Source organism: Fundulus heteroclitus, chromosome 11 (genome assembly GCF_011125445.2).
Source record: "Fundulus heteroclitus isolate FHET01 chromosome 11, MU-UCD_Fhet_4.1, whole genome shotgun sequence".
Classification (NCBI taxonomy): domain Eukaryota; kingdom Metazoa; phylum Chordata; class Actinopteri; order Cyprinodontiformes; family Fundulidae; genus Fundulus; species Fundulus heteroclitus.
The window spans coordinates 1,891,589-1,911,080 of record NC_046371.1 but is presented as its reverse complement, the minus strand read 5'-3'; positions in this window follow the sequence as shown (position 1 = coordinate 1,911,080).

Genomic DNA, 19,492 nt, shown 5'->3' with positions numbered 1-19,492 from the left:
TCTTCTTGATCTCACTGCTGCCTTGGACATCTCCTCTCAGTCTGTTGGCTGGAAACAAACAGCGCTTAAATGGTTTGACTCCCACTACACTGTAAAAACTGAACTAAAAATAAGTAAAATGTTCTTAAAATTAGTGTATTTATCCTTGATTTGAGCGAGTAAATAAGATGATTTTCCAATGAAATAAGATTTTTGCACTTAAAATAGGAACAACTCATCTCCATCATCTAATTTCAAGTGCAGGATGTCTAGTTATCTTATTTTAGGGGTTAAAATACTAACCATTGGCAGATAATCTTATTTACCTGCTCAAATCAAGGACAAATACTTTAAAGAACATTTTACTTATTTTTAGATCCGTTTTTGCAGTGTAGTTTGACAGGACTTTTTTTTTTCCACAGGGGGCTCCACTTGCAGTTTGTGTGAGGTTCCTCGTGGCTCCATTTTAAGCCCTATTTTATTTTCTCTTTACTTGTTTCCACTGGGGCCCATTTTTGAAAAATGCAATCCCTCATTTTCCTTTCTAGTTCTTCCTGTTTCATTCACTACGGCCCGTCTCACCCGGTTTGGAAATTTGGCTGCAAAGGAAGAAAACAATTATCAGAGACAAAACACTAAAAATATACATGTATTTATTACAATTGGAATTCCAAAGGGAGACAAACACTTACGTTATCATACAGCTCCTGTATCATAACCCGAAGTCTCTTCCACGCGGTTGTAAGTGATTGTCTGCCCGACGCAGCCCTGGAGCATAATTTTAGTAGACTGACTGACCACTGACTGAGGGGTGAAGTCCCACGCACACACTCAGTCTCCAGGCGTTTATCTACTCTCAGACAAGGCAGATCCGTACTCCTGTGTCAACTTCAGGAACTAACTTTTAACTAATAGCCCAGGTGGTTTATTAAGATTCTACCAGGAAAAACATTAAGAACAATGAAAAATAGCTTTCAAATCGTGAACCATTTTGAAAGGACCCCCATAAAACCTCCGGTGACTCTTAGTGACTGGTATCTATCTACGAGAGCTTGAATGAATTTATTGCTTTGAGTGAGTCTGCAAAACCCCATCCCATGTCGGGTTCAAGCCACAGTTTAGTGATTAGAATTCAGATAATTTTTACTGCTTTAAGAAAAATACATGATTAACTCACAAATGATTATATATTTCCATAACAATATGCAGATGACATCCAGATTTACTTACTTGGAGGAGCCCTGTGTATAGATAATTTGCAGAAGTGTTTACAGGATGTTCAAACATGAGTGGAGCTGAATTTCATCTGCTTAGATAAAATTATAACAACTGTCATTGTGTTTGAGAAAACTGACCTTTTGACAGGATGCAGCTGCGTTTTTGGCTCCTTAAACTCATCTGATTGCCCTTTTAATTTGACTCCTTGAGTTATTTTTGACAATAACTTCAAATTTGACAGGCCACTCAGTCCAGTAGTTTAGTCTAATTTATCTTCTGAGGCTAATTAGCAAAGTCAGGCCCTATCTTCCTCATGATGCCCATGAAAGAGTCATTCATGCTTTTATCTTGTAGACTGGACTCCCTCTATGGAGGACTGACTGACATATTCAAAAATAAATATAGAAATAAATACAGAAATAAATACATTCTCAATAAATACATGAGCATAAAATAAATACACAAAAATACAGCAAATAAATAAATGTAATTTGCATATTTGTTTTTGAATATGTCAGCGTCAGCCCTCCATATGCTGAAGTGAAACTGACCAGTCTGTCGTCCGCATGGTGTGAACACATTACCACCATATTACGTTCTCTTCACTGCTTCCCTATTTCATTCTGAATTGGTTTTAAGATGTTATTGTTGGTTTTTAAATGTTTAAAGGGTCTAACACCTCCTTTTGTTTCTGAACTCCCAAACATCGTCCTTGTAGAGATCTGAAGAACCAATGCTCTTGGTGGTTTCCAGGACTCGACTCTGGACTGGTCTCCCTCTTTCTGTGAGTTCTGCACAACCCTTAATTAATTAAAATCTCTTCAAAACTGTTGTTTTATACTGGCTTTTAACTCCAGAAGATTACCAGTAGGCCATCATTTGCACATGCTTTGTCTTTTGCCTTTTCTTGTTTGTATTGTTATTGCTTACTGATATTATTACTATGGTTCCATCTTGTGTTTTTATTCACCTTGAGGGGCCTTCTGGTATGTTAAAGCACCTTAGAAATAAACGTATCACATTTGGGACTGCCTACAGCAATAGGCAATAAAGATTATGGGCCAGTGAAGAGGTTTAGCTAAAAAAAAAAACTTTATAGCCTCACATCAACAGGTGAAGCAGGAGTGATTGTGAGTGATCCACACCTTGTCTGGTCTGAGTCAGGAAGCAGCAGAGTCATAAACTCTTGTGGTAATGGTAACCCTTAAGGGCTCTTAGGAAATTAGTCTGCTTGTAAGGGCAACGATTAAACGTCTAGTCTTTGCTGTGCAATCAGACCAGGTCTCCATTTAGGCTGAGAATACTTCATCAATTTAGCTTGTAATCAAGAAATATCAAGTAACTTAATGGAGTTCTCGTTGGCCAATTATTTATTTATGCTCAAGGAATCACGGCTTGAGACTGAAACACTAAAATGAGGGGTTTTGCTTGACTGTCAACAAAGTGGAATGTTCTTCCATTATATCCCTTTAAAAGCTTCCTAACCATTAATCAAGTCATGTACATTAAGAACAGTGGTGTTTTATAGCCTCTCATTTATTTTGCAATCAGTCTAACATGCAATATTTTCACTACAAATGTGCTGTTTAGATAAACCCAAGATGTGCTGGATAGAATAGGAAGTGATGGATGAAACCGGGACAAGCAGCAGCAGAGGTAAACAAAAATAGATTTCTTCATTATATCATATTTCTCCTGTTTTAGCTTCCCTTCATTGGCTTCCTGTTAAATCAAGAATAGAATTTAAAATTCTTCTTCTAACGTATAAAGCCCTTAATAATCAAGCTCCATCATATATCAGAGCTCTGATTACCCCGTATGTTCCTAACAGAGCACTTCGCTCTCAGGCTGCAGGTCTGCTGGTGGTTCCTAGAGTCTCTAAAAGTAGAATGGGAGGCAGATCCTTTAGCTATCAGGCTCCTCTCCTGTGGAACCAACTCCCAGTTTTGGTCCGTGAGGCAGACACCCCGTCTACTTTTAAGACTAATCTTAAATCTTTCCTTTGTGACAAAGCTTATAGTTAGAGTGGTTCATGTTACCCTGAGCTACCTCTATAGTTATGCTGCTATAGGCTTAGGCTATTTGTACCTTATTGTTTATTTCTTAAAAAAGACAAACAAAATAACACTTGCTGAATTAAATTCCCTACGCATGGTTCCTGCTTCCTTCCAAGCTACTGTAGAGCGTCCAGGAATCTTTTAGATCTGTTAGCTCTGTTAGCTGCCAGTTAGATATAAAATCTGCTTAACCGCTGCTTCAGAAGTCATTCCTAAATGGTTTTTGCTATATTAAGGACACAAGCAAAAATATATTTCACAGAAAACACAGCTGAAACAGATTATCTTACAAGTTAGCATGAGCGCTTAGACACTGTTAGCTTCAGCAGAAATTTATAAAGGTGTTAATTAAAATCTACAATGAATTGTTTATCTTCAAAGGTTGTCATATCTTTGAGCCTTATAACTTTTTGAGTCAAAAAACAGTAAAAAAAAAACTAAAATCACACAACAGAAACTGAATATCTACTATTTCCATTCAAGTACAACGCAGCCTTAGCTTTGCAGCACAGTGGGCTACTAGAGGAAGCTAGCAAAGTGGCAATTAAAGCTCCTTTGAGCTGTTGCTTTAGAGATTTTTAATTATATTTGCCTAAAGGCTAGTAATTATAGTGGGTGTAGCAGTTTTCAATACTGGCACGGCTAAAATTAGTAGTCACAATAAATACCCCCATAGCAATGCGTCATTGGTCATAACATGCCAGCCGGCACCTGCACCTATCTTTGTGGAATCTGAGACGTTTGGTGCAAATTAACCACAATGATTAATACCATAGTGCTGTTTAAAACAGGGCTTCTGACCCCTCGTTTCCTCACAAATGAAAGGGGAGGATTTAGGTGTGCCATCTGCAGAAAAAAAATGTCTTTACATAAAAACTACCTGCATGCATGATGCATAGCTTACACCATTTGTACTCGTGAAATCCATGATTTCAAGTCCTATTCAGCTGTTTGCTGACCTTTGTCAGGTTTTAATGAAGAGTGCAGCCCTTTACATAAAAAAAATACACAAATAGTGTCCTAACAGGTTCACATATGTATATGTCCTTTTTTCAGGGAATCCATGATAATCCTTGCATCTCCAGAACACTGTCCAGCTCAGTGAAAACTCGCTTCACTTGCCAAGGGGTAGAAAACTGCAGCAAACATGTAAACCTTGGTTCTCACACACATCAAAGGCAGCTTTCTGGAATCAAGTCCTGCTGCAGCCCTCTGCAGTGCATGGTAAACTTTTACAGATTACCGTCCATGTTAACCCTAACTCTGCTAGTTTCATGAGACAGAACAATGGCTCTTTTCAAAGAGACGGTGAGGGAGAGATACAGAAAACTGCAGCAGACAGACAGGAAGAGAAGTTAAAGACAATTTTACCCTTTTAAAAATTACACAAGTTCATTTGTTTTGCTTCATTTAAAATCTCAACTATTTTAATTTGAAAGTCCAAGGGGAAAAAAAAAAAACACGAGTACGAACATTTTGGAGGAGAATGACAAGTAGCTCTCATAATTATATAAAAACATACAATATTTTATAATTACAGCAGTCTGGTCAAAACTGTGATGGAACATGCAGGCATTTATACATCAGCAGTTGAGGAATTATTTTGCTTGGTAATTAACATTAAAACTAATATATGTAGAACATATAATGGTCTGTGTTATAGAGCAGCATACATAAAATGATGATAGGAAAGTGTTAGCTGTCTATTTGATGCCATTAGCATAATAATTGGCCCATTGATGACATGAACTACCCAAAGTAGGTTTGCAATTTGAAACGAAAAGTCTGAAGTTGAGCTACATGACACTTTGGTAAGGGATATTAACATTGCTGATGGTATTATTATTATTATTATTATTATTATTATTATTATTATTATTGTAATGCTATAACTTGGTCAGAATATTATATATGTAATGCTATAACTTGGTCACTGCATTCTAAGCTTTGTGGAAATTTAGGAAGTCATTCTTCATTGTGCACAGCACGACATTCATTCTTTTACAAGTTTCGGAGTACACTGCCAAGGAAGGGGAGGGTACAAACTCATGCATACAGAGGGCGAGGGGTGACAGTGGCCCAATTGGCGGGTGGCCGGTTCAATACCCCACTCCAAGCGTCCTTGGGCAAGACGTCTCCCTCACATTGCCTGGTGCCGGTGGTCAGAGGTCCTGACGTATGGCATCCTCGCCTCTGTCAGTCTGTCCTAGGGCAGCTGTAGCTACTAGCATAACTCACCAGAAGATGGAGATGAATTGTTCCTATTTTAAGTGCAAAAATCTTATTCCATTGGCAAATCATTTTATTTACCTGCTCAAATCAAGGACAAATACACATATTTTAAGAACATTTTACTTACTTCAAGTTCCGTTTTTGCAGTGCATTTGTTAAAGACGTTTATTTATTTATTTGCTTGTGCCTGCATGCCAGTGTTTATAGACGACCGTGTTTGTGTATGACAAAGGTTTAAAAGCCAAAGCTATAGTTGAATAAAGTAAGAATTTACAGTGCAGAGCAGTGGTCCTTCCTACCCTGGTCCTCAGGTCCAGCGTGTTTTAGATGTAGCGCTCCTCCAGCGCTCCCAGTTCCAATTATAGCGTTACCTCCGCAGGACGCCATCAAGTTCTGCAGAACCCTGTTAATGACCCATTCATTCCTGCTGGCAGTGTGTGTGTGTGTGTGTGTGTGTGTGTGTGTGTGTGTGTGTGTGTGTGTGTGTGTGTGTGTGTGGTGACTACAGCCGGACACCACAGGAATTAGACACTCGCTGAGGAATCTTTCAAGGATTAAAAAATGCAAGGGATGAGATATTTGTGTTTCTACGGTTAATCCATCGGTAAACCAAGAAGCGTGACATGTTTCCTGCTTTACTGATAAAACATTTTTAGCTGTTTTAGCGGGTCAATACGCTCATTTGTTCTCGTTAGAATAGCCAATAACCCACTGATAAATCCAGACTTATGTGATACAAGTAGCAATATACAAAACAATTATACTCTCTTTGTGCCCTTTGTCCCCACAGTCTGAAAAGATACAACACAATTAGTGTGTAATTGTTTTAGTGAGAGATTTTCTTGAAAAGTGAATGTTATTTTATTTTTTTCAGAGCTGATTAGTTCTTTATTAGGCCCTCGGCAAAGAGACAAAGATAACAGAGAAGGAGCTGGTTTTCTCTTTTCTGGTCTGTACACTGTTAGACGAACACTGTAGTGGTTTAATTAAAGACGTGGGTTATTTAACGAATGCGGACCCCTCACATTTCCACTCTTATTTCTCTCAGTTGTGCTGTCAGACTTTGTGCCTCTTCCTGGCCAGCTTTACCTTTACTTGCTCTGTTTACCTCAAACATCGTGAATGCCGTCACGCACTCTGCACACCTTTCCACCTAAAGAATACAGCGTCAGGTCTGATTTAAAATATGTATTTGCTTAAACACAAATTAAAACTTATTGGATTAGGAGAATATTTAAGCAACCAATCAAAGACTTTTAACCATTTGCTTTCCATATGACTTTATACTGGTCTTTGATTGGTTGCTTAAATATTCTCCTAATCCAATAAGTTTTAATGCATCATACCTTTCAATCAAAGTCACACATCTGGTAGCTCAGCATGCTGAATGTCCCTCAAACGTGATGCGAATGGAAGAGCCGAACAATATTTACGAATACTTATACTAATTCCACTTTATGGAAGTGAGCAGTGCATTGGAATCATCCAATCCCAGTGAAACACAAGCATAAATAAATATTTCCAGTTCAGGTTGGGCTTTAATGGAGCTTTCTTTGGCAGTATTTCTGAGATTATAAAAACAGCAACAAACCAGAGACTTAATGTTTCAAAGTGGAAGTGATAGAATAACAGAGATGAGATCCTGCTGGGCTTCACGGCTCACACCGGCCATCAGGTTTTGGTCAACCTGCCACCCTGATGGGCTGCAGACTACAGAACAAAGCAGCAGTGGCTTCTCCAGAGTCCAGGAACAGTTTAACAGAACTCAGACCAAACAGCAGAGTTTCTACCAGCTAAGTTACCTCTAACAACCCACGTTTTACTCTGATATTTACAGATTTAAATGTGTGCGAGGATGCAGAAGTACCAACAGCAACTTCTTTTTTTGATATTGTTTTCATACTGTTTAAAGTAAGTAAAAATGTGTTCATATAACACCTTTCACAGACACTGAGGGTCATAAAGTGTCTTACAAAAAGTCAAGAGTTATACAAAGAGATAAAGCAATAAAAACATCAGAGGAAAAAAATAAAACATCACAGAAACCATCACTACAGAGGTAGAGTTAAATATTATAGTCACAGAAAAACAGCCGGCACACTGTCTTTAAATACGTAGGTTCCTTTTTTATTATTCTTTATTTATTAAATTTTTTTATTTATGTATTTTTTAATTTTTAAAAAAAATATATTTTATTTAAAAAATAATAAATAAATAATATGTAGGTTCCTTTTTTATTATTTTATATTAAAAAATGTATTTATGTATTTTATACTTTTTAAAATATATATATTTTTATTTAAAAAATAATAAATAAATAATACATAGGTTCCTTTTTTATTATTTATTATAAAAAATATTTTTATTTATTAATTTTTTATTATTTTAAAAATTGTATTAAAAATAATAATAATAATAATAATAGTAATAATAATAATAAATACTACATATAAATATATAAAACATATAAAAATATAAATATATAGGTTCCTTTTTTATTATTGATTTTTTTAAATTAGAAAAATGTATTTTCTTTTCATTATTTTTTTAATATATGTTTTTTTTTTTATTTGAAAATAAATATGTAGGTTCCTCTTATCATTCGTTGGGTCAGGGTGTAAAGTTATTAGTGGCAGCTAGGAGGATGGGCATGCGTCCCTCTGACCTTTGGGGGCTTCCTGGTTAGGTTCTGTGCGCTAAAACGAAGAAGGAGAAACATCGTCTGTTGCACTCTGCACACTAGTTTGCAACTCAGAAAATATTTTTCCAAGGTGCAGAAGTCTGACATTTTTCTAGTCTAGTCCATTTTGTGTCTCTGTGCTTGTTTGCCTTCTGCTGACAATGTCTGTTTTCATGTGTACCGTCGCCATGCCAACAAGTGGTCTTATTTATCTCAGGAAAAGCCATTTCCCTCAGATAATAGACTTAAACTCACATTTAAACTATATGAACGCGACGTGTTGCCAATAAACGTAATTCAGCTCCAACTGTGACTTCATGGAAAATAATTTGATGAAGTTTTTGTTTCTTGAAACCTTTGATTTCTTTTCTGATGCTTTATTTTCTTCTTCCAGTGGCTTGAAAATGTTTCCACTGCTATGTTCAGAGCTGGAGAATCTGTGTCAGTCACTTTTTGTTTTTCAGCACAATGGGCTTTTGACACATGCACACATGCTCTTTCATTGTTAAAAACCTTTCAGTCACCAGTCCCCACTGTTTAAATTGTTCCCATTGTTGTCTTTGTGAGCCATAACCACTTACTGGTTAAAACATCACCTTTATTTGCTTGACTCGAGCAGAAAATTGCTCCGCGCCACTCAACATTTGTTGGGATTGTTTTGTTTTCTGCAGCAATTTGCCTGGAGAGGATCATCTGAGTGTTGATTCCCATCTGTGTGTTCAAAAGTCCCACGCTGAGGATCATGTCTGCCGTCTCTTTTGGAGAGTTAGTATGTGAAATGTGCTGAATTAGTCTTATTAGAAAGGAGGGAAGTATTTCACCTCATTGGCTCCTCTTTTTGTTTACTCAGTTTGCGTTTTGAGGGGCAGAGGATTTAGAATTTTAAAAATACATTAACATGGCAAAAAAACAGGAAAACATATGTAAACTGATCCAATAACTGAACATGAAAGGGGACATTATACAAAATACAGCAATACTGGCAGAAAATTGTATTGAAATTTGTCTTTGGTTGATTAGTTCTTAGCTGTAAGAACCCTTTTTTGGCAATAACTTGTGTGTCCGTAGACAGGCTCATTATTTTTCCACATTTATGAAAATGGAGCTCAGGATGTGGGTTGGGTTCAAACAAAACTTGCCAAACCCACTGTCTTGGTGCATTTCTCACGTCTTTATATTTGCACAACGGGTTTCAACACAATTAGTGCAAACTGCAAAATCCAGTTGGTAACCTGCAAAAACATGCCATTAGTTCAAAATGGATGGCTCGTCCCTCAAAAGTATGGCTGTCGATGAATGTCGGCGTCATCCAGATGAAAAGTCCTGCCACCGTTATTTATGAAGATAGTCAAATGGCTTTTTCATCTCTTCTTTATGACAGTTCACTCTGTAAATGTTTTCCAATGCAAAAAAGGCATTGCTGCCTGAAAGTGCTGAAGATATTATCTATACACTATTAGCACAAGTAGGTTACATGTTACTGTATTTAGTGAGTTAACAAGACACTGAATATGCATGTTTTATATTTTTACTGCATATGCTCTTTGCAATTCTATTTTGTTCACATAACCTTTGTTAGGGTTATTATAAATAACCCCTATTATCCTAGAACGAAAAACACACAATACAAGTTTAGACTGTTCTAGAGGACAGAGGATAAACCCAAATGGAGAACGTTTACTCCCTGACAGTTTGGGATCGTCTGCGCCGGGCCATCTCTGTCCTTTTGCCTTTATTGTCACACATCAAAAAAGGGTCAGGGAGATTCAGGAATTTACAACATGGGGGTTGAAAACAAGCTGGATAAGGGAGACATTCCTTATTTGTTCTCCCTGTCTAAGGTTAAAAACAACAGAACCTTCCTGAAAGCAAACTCTTAAAACAAACCAAATGGCTGTAACTTGATAGAAATAAAATGACTACATTCATATTTCTCCAACAACCTTATTTAAACATAACATAATTTTATTTTAAAGAAACATTGTTTCTTTTTGGGTAGAGCTGTGCACAACCGTGAACAATACTGCAGTGAGTCCATGTTGGAAATGAACATCTGCAGAACAGTAAATCATTCACGCACCTCCAGACGTTCCTCATAGTTTCATCTACATGACACCAGATATCATCTCTCCTGGACTGGTGAATCTGCAGGACCCTGCTGTGACGTCATCCATGGCCGCTGGCAGGGCCATGTGGGTATGTGGATGCCAGTCATACACCGTCCACCTGCAGGAAGAGAAGAACTCCTCTGTTGGGTGTAGGAATGGTGAGCAGGGAGGCAGATCCTCCAGTCTCTGTTTCAGTCAGACGCAGTGGTCCACATTTGTGAGCCGCCGTTTGCCTTTCGCAGCCTGGACTTAGCGGAGCTGTTATTCTTTGCTAAATTACAGCGAACGGCGCAGCTGATGTCTCCATTTTTAACACAGGAGAAAGTGACAAAACATAGGTAGATCTCCCAGCTGGGAGCAATTACCATGCACGGTGTGTCAGAGCGAACTCTCAAGGCCCCGAATAAAGCCGAAGAATCTCAGTCGCAGGTGCAGAGGAACAACGGCGGAGCTCAGCTGTGGCTTTGGACGGTTTTCTGCTGCCTCTAGTACCGTTTAAGTCTTCAGCACGTTTAATCTATGGGTCCTCTTTGTTTGGATTCCCTTTTGTTCCCCACTGTTTATTTTATTTCATTTAAAATCTCTGCATATGTGCTTTAGTCTTAACCACCTGTCATCTATTACTTGATGTGTCTGTAGCTGGTTCACTCTTTGAGCCTCCCTCTGAACCCCCCCCCCCCCACACACACACACACACACACACACACGTTCATATGAAAGCTGTCAGGTTGTGCATCATAAGCAGTTTTTCCAGGCCTGAGCAGGCCGAGCAGCCACGGTGAAAGGTCAGCTTGCTGCTGCAGGGCGCTGGCAGGAACGCCTCAGGCAGGGTTGGGGGTAAAACTTGGCACGGCAACCTGGAGTCAAATTTAATCTAGGCTCTATGAACAAGTCACTTGTCAGCAGTGGCAGCTGGTGGTTGAAAGAGTGTGAAGCATAAAATTATGAACCCAAAAACCTCTGGGGCACCAGAGGCGAACTGAACCTTTAGACGGTGACTGCTGAGCAAGAGACGGCAGAAAAACAAGCTGACTTTCCTCTGCTGTGTTCTCTGTAACTCACCTCTGCTTCAGCGCAGATGTTTCCACATTTAGCGGCTTTTATTCACCCTGAATATGAGAACGACGCCCCTGTTTGGGTAGCTGCCTCTCAGCCCACCACAAACACGCCGCAGACACCAGTTTGTTGTCAGAAAAGCTTTCTAAAGCGACAGCTACACATGCTTCACATAAAAATACAACTTAGGACATTTAAAAGAGAAACTGAAAAAACTAAAACATGATATAAAAATGCATAAAGGCGTGAAAACAGCTGCTTTCTGTCAGGAACACCTTATCGTATAAATCAGATTCAGCGCTTTTGTTTAAATACAAAGTTGTTCAGTTTCACTTCATGTCTTTTTTTTTCATGACGTATATAATATTTTGAGGATTTGACCTATTAACCTATTTGCTCCCATGTTCAGTTCAAAGGCATTAGAGCGCTCCCCTGTGGACAGATGTGGGAGTGAACAACGATTTAGCCTCTCTGTGACGCTCACAAACATTTTCAAAGAGAAAAGCGCAGCTCGTAGCGCACAGCGATGAAAAAGCAGGACATTTCTGATGGAATAAAAAAAAAGGTTCCCAGCAGAAAGTTGGGCCGCTCTTCATTTAATCAGGCACCATATGTTCCTTTTGTTTACTCGTTACGTGATTGATAGCTTTTACCTGCACTGCTCAAAAAGCTCCATCTCAATGAGATAATTACCCGCTCTGCAAATGATTGTAATTTGAGCTGAACATTACTAATTGGTGTCACTAAATGTAAAGATTTTAATTAGCCTCGGCGTAATTGAGCACTTTGAATGATCTGGGCCTTTTCTCTCTTATTGACATCCAGCAGAAAACATGAGAACTCTGAATATCATGGCTATGGATCTTATTAAGCATGTCCTTCAGACCAAGGTGAATTAATCAAAGCAGACTTGATTTATACACCCCGCCCCTTCCTTTTCTCCCTCCATCCCTCTTCCTTTCTCCCCGTGCGTTTCTTGCTCTCTCACACACCGAGCAGGCTGGGGATTCATTTGTCTTGCTGATTAATGATGAGAGCCATATCCTCCACAACACCAGTAAATTAAAAGAGATTGGAGACAGAGAGAAAGAACATCAAGGTCCATTCATCCCAATCAAATTTCACAGTGGCTCCAATTCATCCCCGGCTTTATTTGTATTGTGCGCTGTACAAACGTGGAGCGGAGACGGGCCTTGCCGTTCGCTTTCTCAGCCGGTCTTGGATCTCTTCAGGTTAGAATCAGCCGCAGCGCCGCCTGGCAGCGGAGGAAGCTTCGTGTCTGTTTCAGAAAGGAGCTGCAGCCGTCAGCGGCGGCTTCACCGTCCTCCTACGGCTGTCTGAGGAAACGGATGAAGTCCCGGAGGGTCTCTGGAGGCTCCGGACCGTCGATAGGCTGCTGATGTACAGCATCTGATGCCCAGAGGGGAGATGGAGTCTGTGATGTATTACTCCAACCACACAACGCCTCTGTACATTCATAAAGGCCGGCGCAGCCAGAAACCCAGAGGACCATCCCTACACCGTTTGTGTTGTGACGCTGATGTTGTGTAACTACGCAACGTTTTAAGTTAATAAAAGAGTCATTAAATAACTCTCCGTCTGTTAGGCATTGTCTGTTCTTTTAACAGCAAACTCTGCACACACATAGAATAAAGGAGTGACAACTTCTCTCCAAGCTCAAGAATATAGAACATCATTATAAAATGAACTGTTTATCTGAATTAACTATATTTCAATCAATAAATCCTCTCTACTAGGCTAGTGAGACTTAACTAAACTGCTAAGCAAAATAAAAAAAGAAGCTAAAAAACTATGTACACACAAAAGAAACAAAAACACAAATAAATGTTTGAAAATCATCATCAGAATGATTCAGGGAATCCTGGTTCACTGCAGAGCTGAGTTAAAGAACCAAAGTTCATCTTAAAGAATGTGAAATGAGATCAAATTAGTTTAACTAATTTAGAACAACAACCCATTCACAATGCATCTCTCAGTTATATAAAACGTTATTTGAGTAAATAACATTTTAAAGGATGATTTGCTAAATGAAAATCAATAACCTTTATAAAACTTGATTTTTATTAATGTAATCGTTTCTCCAGGAAATAATTAGACTCAAATCGGTAACTTGGAAAGCCAAGCGCAGTAAACAGATGATCGACTGGAAATAACCCACTACGTATTACCATCTAACATAGAAAGTACTCCTGGGTCAATGTGAGCTTCTGTGCTTTCTGTGTCTCTGCTCTGTCTTCTCTAACATAGAAAGTACTCCTGGGTCAATGTGAGCTTCTGTGCTTTCTGTGTCTCTGCTCTGTCTTCTCTAACATAGAAAGTACTCCTGGGTCAATGTGAGCTTCTGAGCTTTCTGTGTCTCTGCTCTGTCTTCTCTAAGCCCCAGTGGGTGGAGGCAGATGAGCGTTCACACTGAGCCTGGTTCTGGTTCTGCTGGAGGTTCTCCTCCCTGTTAAAGGGGAGTTTTCCTCTCCACTGTCGCTTCATGCATGCTCAGTATGAGGGATTGCTGCAAAGCCATCAACAATGCAGACGACTGTCCACTCTACGCTCTTTCAGGAGGAGTGAATGCTGCTTGGAGAGACTTGATGCAACCTGCTGGGTATCTATCTATCTATCTATCTATCTATCTATCTATCTATCTATCTATCTATCTATCTATCTATCTATCTATCTATCTATCTATCTATCTATCTATCTATCTATCTATCTATCTATCTATCTATTTGTCTATCTGACATTAAAGAATGAAATGTATGATCATTAAAAAGTGGTGTAACATCGTTCATGTAACATAAATGAGGCATACCTCTGTTCCTCTGTTGTTCTTCACAAGCTACATCCCTCTGATTTATGGATGCTCGTCTCCAAGGCAACAACATTAAAGTAAAACAACATCGCTGACCTGGATGTCTCGTTTGTACATAACGCTGATTTTAAACAGTCCAACACCATTAACTGCCTCGTTCGCACATTAAAACCTCTGGAAAAACAAACATTTTCAGCACTGTTCTCCACAAATATTCAGCCACGTAGAGGCAGGTTGATCAGGAAGATGTCAACAAGCAGCCCGCCGTGTTCGAACACACATTCTTACATCACACTGGTTGCTGGTGCAAAAACTGCAACAACAGGCGTGTTCAAATGTGGAGGAACATTGAAGCCAATTTTTAAAACTCTTAATAAAAGCTGCAGCAGTAGATCCATCTGATTGTGTGATGAATTACTGGATCTATGTTTAAGGTGAAGGTTTATGTACATTTCTAGTTTTGCAGGAGCTTCAGTGTGTCAGCCGCTCGCTCTCCAGCTGAGTCAAGCTTTGCCCGCAGGCGTTGATCTTCATTACATTTTTTTTATTTCATTGGCCGATTTAGATTTTATTTTTTTTTGTCACTGATATTTTTCAGCTCATCAGGCAATAACATCAGACAAATGTAACCCGTGCAGTTCTGACAACATGATTTCATGTAGTCAAGGAGTAAAAGTTGGTTTTCCTTTGTGGAAAAACTAAAGTAATTTTCTGTTTTAGTCGCCAATATTGACAGAAAAATTTTAGGGCCTTTTACTTTTTTAGTGAAAGTCATTTCTGTCATGTTTGATTAGTGAGACTGTGACAAAGTGGGTGAGAACACCATTTGCCTCAGTTTATACATCCTTGTTTGCTTGATTTAGCCATATTTTATTTAGTCTATAGTCTGCAAGCGTATGACTTAGACTTAGACTAACTTTATTGTTTTGCATACGGCTTACAACAATGTGATGAGATTGCAATTGAAACAAGATAACATTACAAAATAAAGTGCAGCAGTGATAAGAATGGAACAATGCAGGAGAAACAGGGGTTTTTTGTTTGTTCTTTTTAAAAAGTGTGCAGAAGAATGCTGTTCATTGTTGACAGTGCAAAAAATTAATGGTGCAAAAATGCATTAAACGTTCAGTTGTGTACTCTTAAATTTAAATGGATAGTAACAAACCCGGTAACCCGGGTTTGTTTATGTTTTTAATTCCTACAGATTATTTACTATGACGTCTTGGTTTAAATCAATTCAGTTCCAGTTTGTATTTATTCTTTGATCATTAACTTGTGCATTTTATTTTGGTAAATTTACCTTATCTGTGTTTCAGGAAGAAGTGTTACGTCACTTCCTGTAATTATGGCTTCCTGTTGGAGCTGATGTCACAGGAAGGGACCAGATGAAGAGGGGAAAGGATAACTACATGAGTTTTAAGAGTACCTGTTAATGGAAGAGTTGATTGGGGGCCATTGTGTCTGCCTGAACATCAAAGTATTTAAACAGAGAAATTTGAGATGGCAGAGACCAAAACACCTTGGCTGCGCCTAGAACTTACATTTGAATGGTCGTGTCTTGGATTCAGGAAGAAAGGCGAACCATACAGGCATGGAGGCCTGATTACCACAGAAATCCTGACGACTCTCTGGTGTTTCTCTCAGGGAATCCAAAAACTCCTCCTGATGATCACTTCACCTGACCAGTCCTGCCAGGTCTGGAATTAAAGGTAGATTTTAATAGGTTAGTATTATTGAAAAGTTAATTTATTCCATCAATAAGTGAAACAGACATAGATTCGTTTCACACAGACTGATGTTTTCAAACCTTTAGTTCTGTTAATTCTGCTGATTTTCTCCTTACAGCCGATAAAAACACAACATTTTAGATTAAATATTACATTGAATCAATACAATAATGTGGGTTTAGCAAAAAAAAAATGTTAAATACCTGTTTAAAGTTTGCTGTTTTAAAAAATGTACTTTTATTCTGACAGTTGAGCATCAATGGAGGCAGATTTATTTCTGTGTTCTTAAAATAAATACGTTTTTCCAGCTTCTTCCACCTTTCCACATCTTAATCTGATTTCTTCATCTTTTCAATATTATCATTCATTCTTTGTTAAAGTTCAGCTCATTCTATATGAGTTTTCACTATTTTATTAGGGTTAGGGTTGTGGTGGAAAACCATGATGATCATGACTGCTGGACTGTCCCATTTTAAATGAAAAAAAAAACTCTTTGATTACAAAAAGAACACTGATTTAAAAACAAAACATTTGTGCGATCATGTTTAACAACTTTAGTCCTTCCTAAATGTTGTGAAGATGATTCATACCTGAATAAAGCAGAAGTGTGACAGGCCTCCTGACTCTGGCGGAGAGAGGCGGTCAGCATCGGCGCTGGTCCTGCAGATCAGATTTCCCAGCCTCGCTCGGTGAATCCACCTGATAAGAAAAATCAACAGCAGAATCATAAATGTTTATCGGCTCGCTCTTACTCCTTTCACTTTAATCTGATGGTTGGAGGTGATAGCGGCTCAGAAACATCCTCTGCACCTTCATCTCTCGTCTAGCTCCTCTTCACAGTACACAAGATTAAACCCGGCTGCTGTGCTCGAATCAAGCAGTTCATCCATTAAACTTCTCAGGCTGGAATTATCTGGAAACTGCTTCCCTTAATACCTCAAAGTAATGACAATGTGCATGATAATTCCCTCCCATTGATAATTTATTGTCTCTGACTCCATATAAGTTAAAGCTTTTGACTGGAGCAGTTCTCCACATATATTGTCGTCTGGTGTGTTATCAATCAATCACTTTATTTATTTTGGTAAATTGTCCACATTAAACACAAGTAACAGCAAAAAAACAATAGACAAACCCACAGTTTACCAAAAAAGGAATAGGCCGAAGCAAAGCTTATTCTTGCCTACCCTATTTTTTTACCTTACAACCTACCAGGATTTCTTCAAATTTAAATTCAAGTACGTAGTACATATATAGATCTACATAACAGCGTAAGATTTTATCATTTTACATTTTAAAGCTCTTTTAAAGTTCACCAAGAAAGGACATAACTTAAATTCATCATTCAATTCATTCCACAGTTTCACACCAATAACTGAAACACATCTAGACTTTATCTGACTTTTCTCTTTTGCACATTCAAATATAAACAAACCTCGCAAATTATATTTATTTTCTCTTAACTTAAATAATTTCTGAATACCAGAAGGAAGACTTTTATTCAATGCTTTATACATTATTTCCAGAATTTTTGTATTGACAATATCTTTAAATTTTAATATTTTACTTTGAATAAAGAGTTTATCAGTTGGTTCACGGTATCCCACCTTATTTATAACCCTTATAGCTTTTTTTTGCAACTTAACTAATATATCAATAGTTGTTTTACTTGCATTTCCCCAGATTTCTGAGCAATAAGATAAATAAGGCATAACCAAAGAGGAATATATAACATGCAAGCCTTTAACATTTATTAAATCTTTTATTTTAAACAGTATTCCAATAGTTTTTGCAACTTTATTTCTAATATATCCTATGTGAGGCTTCCAACTAAGTTTATTATCTATGATAATCCCTAAAAATTTTGTCTCATAAACTCTTTCGATTTCTACTCCATTTATGCATAACTTTACATTATTATAATTCCGATTACCAGAGAAAACCATGAATTTAGTTTTTCCTTCATTTAACAATAGCTTATTGTAATCAAACCATGTTTTCAACTCAGCTAACCCTTTTTCTACAGTTTTTATTATTTCATCCATATTTTTTCCAGTAAAAAAGAAATTTGTATCATCTGCAAACATTACAAACTTTAACAGACTGGATACTGCAAAAATATCGTTTAAATAAAGTATAAATAATTTAGGTCCTAGGACTGAGCCTTGAGGAAGACCACATTTTACCATGTCTGTCTGTGACTTAGTGTTGTTAATTTGTACATATTGTAATCTATTAGCTAAGTAACTCTTTAACCACTGATATGCAACTCCCCGTAAGCCATACAGTTCACATTTACCCAATAGTCTTGCGTGGTCAATAGTGTCAAAAGCCTTACATAGGTCAATAAACACACCTACGGTATTAAGCTTCTGATCAACTGCTGCTGCAATGTGCTCCACAAACTCCATCACAGCTAAAGTTGTGGAGCAGTTATACCTGAAGCCGTACTGGTGCTCGTTCAATATATTATTTTTATTGAGAAAGGAATCCAGTCTTTTCATAAATAATTTTTCCAGAATTTTTGAAAATTGTGGTAGCAATGATATTGGCCTGTAATTTGATAATATTTGCTTGTCTCCACTTTTATAAACTGGAAAAACCTTTGCTATCTTCATTTTATCAGGAAAGGTTCCAGTTAAAAATGCACAGAGTTCTTGTGGTTTTAAAGCTCAAACGTTGCAGCTCTCTGGTTTATTTCCTTCCCTGCTGAATCTTATTACTCCAGTTTTGCCACAAACTATTTCCCAACATTAGGAATCAATAAGCTCTCATCTAATCACTTTTTGTCAGACCCTGCTTGACAATGGGCGAGACTATGTTCCGTGCAGACAGTAAATCCAGGTTGTTCGGGAACTCAGAGAGGCCCTAAATTTGTCAATTATCCCCCACGGCGTCTGGCAGCTTCCCAAAAAGCGTCTCAAGCGGCTGACTTTCAGAGGAAACTGACGGAAGGAGGGAGAATCGCCCGAATTGCTGCTGTTAGTTGGTGCTGTTTGAGAATCAGCATCGCTTTTATACCCATGTTAGATCACTTATGTAAGAAAAATACAAAAAACTGCTTGGTCATGATAAAATAAGGTTATATACACACGGCATCCATCCTGATAGTGTTTTATGGTCCTTTCTGTGGCTAAACAGCCCCAGCACCGGGCGTGATTAGCAGATATAAACAGATGTGGCGCCATCTAGTGACAGTATCACAGAACTACCATAATGCCGGTTTTCTTAATTAATAAATCAAAATTAAATAATGCCAGACTGAGCCTGACCCTCTGCAATGCCTCACAGTAAAGCAGCAGCTCGGCGTGATGAAGACCAACATTATTAATTAAATAAACCGATCTACAGCAGCTTTAAGAGCCTCACATCAGAACATTTACTCACGTCAGTCAACTCTGCGTCACATCTGAGCCTTAGCAGGTTTAGCTTCAGTGAACACCAACGTTCAGACTTTATTCCCAGTGACACTCCAGGCTTTTCCCTCTTGGAATCATATGTTTTTGTATTTTTTTCACTGGATCTTGGACCATTCTTCGTTGTTTCGCTTGGAGATGCTAATAGCCGTTAGTCGCTTCCTTGTTTTAACCCTTGCTGCCCATTCGCAG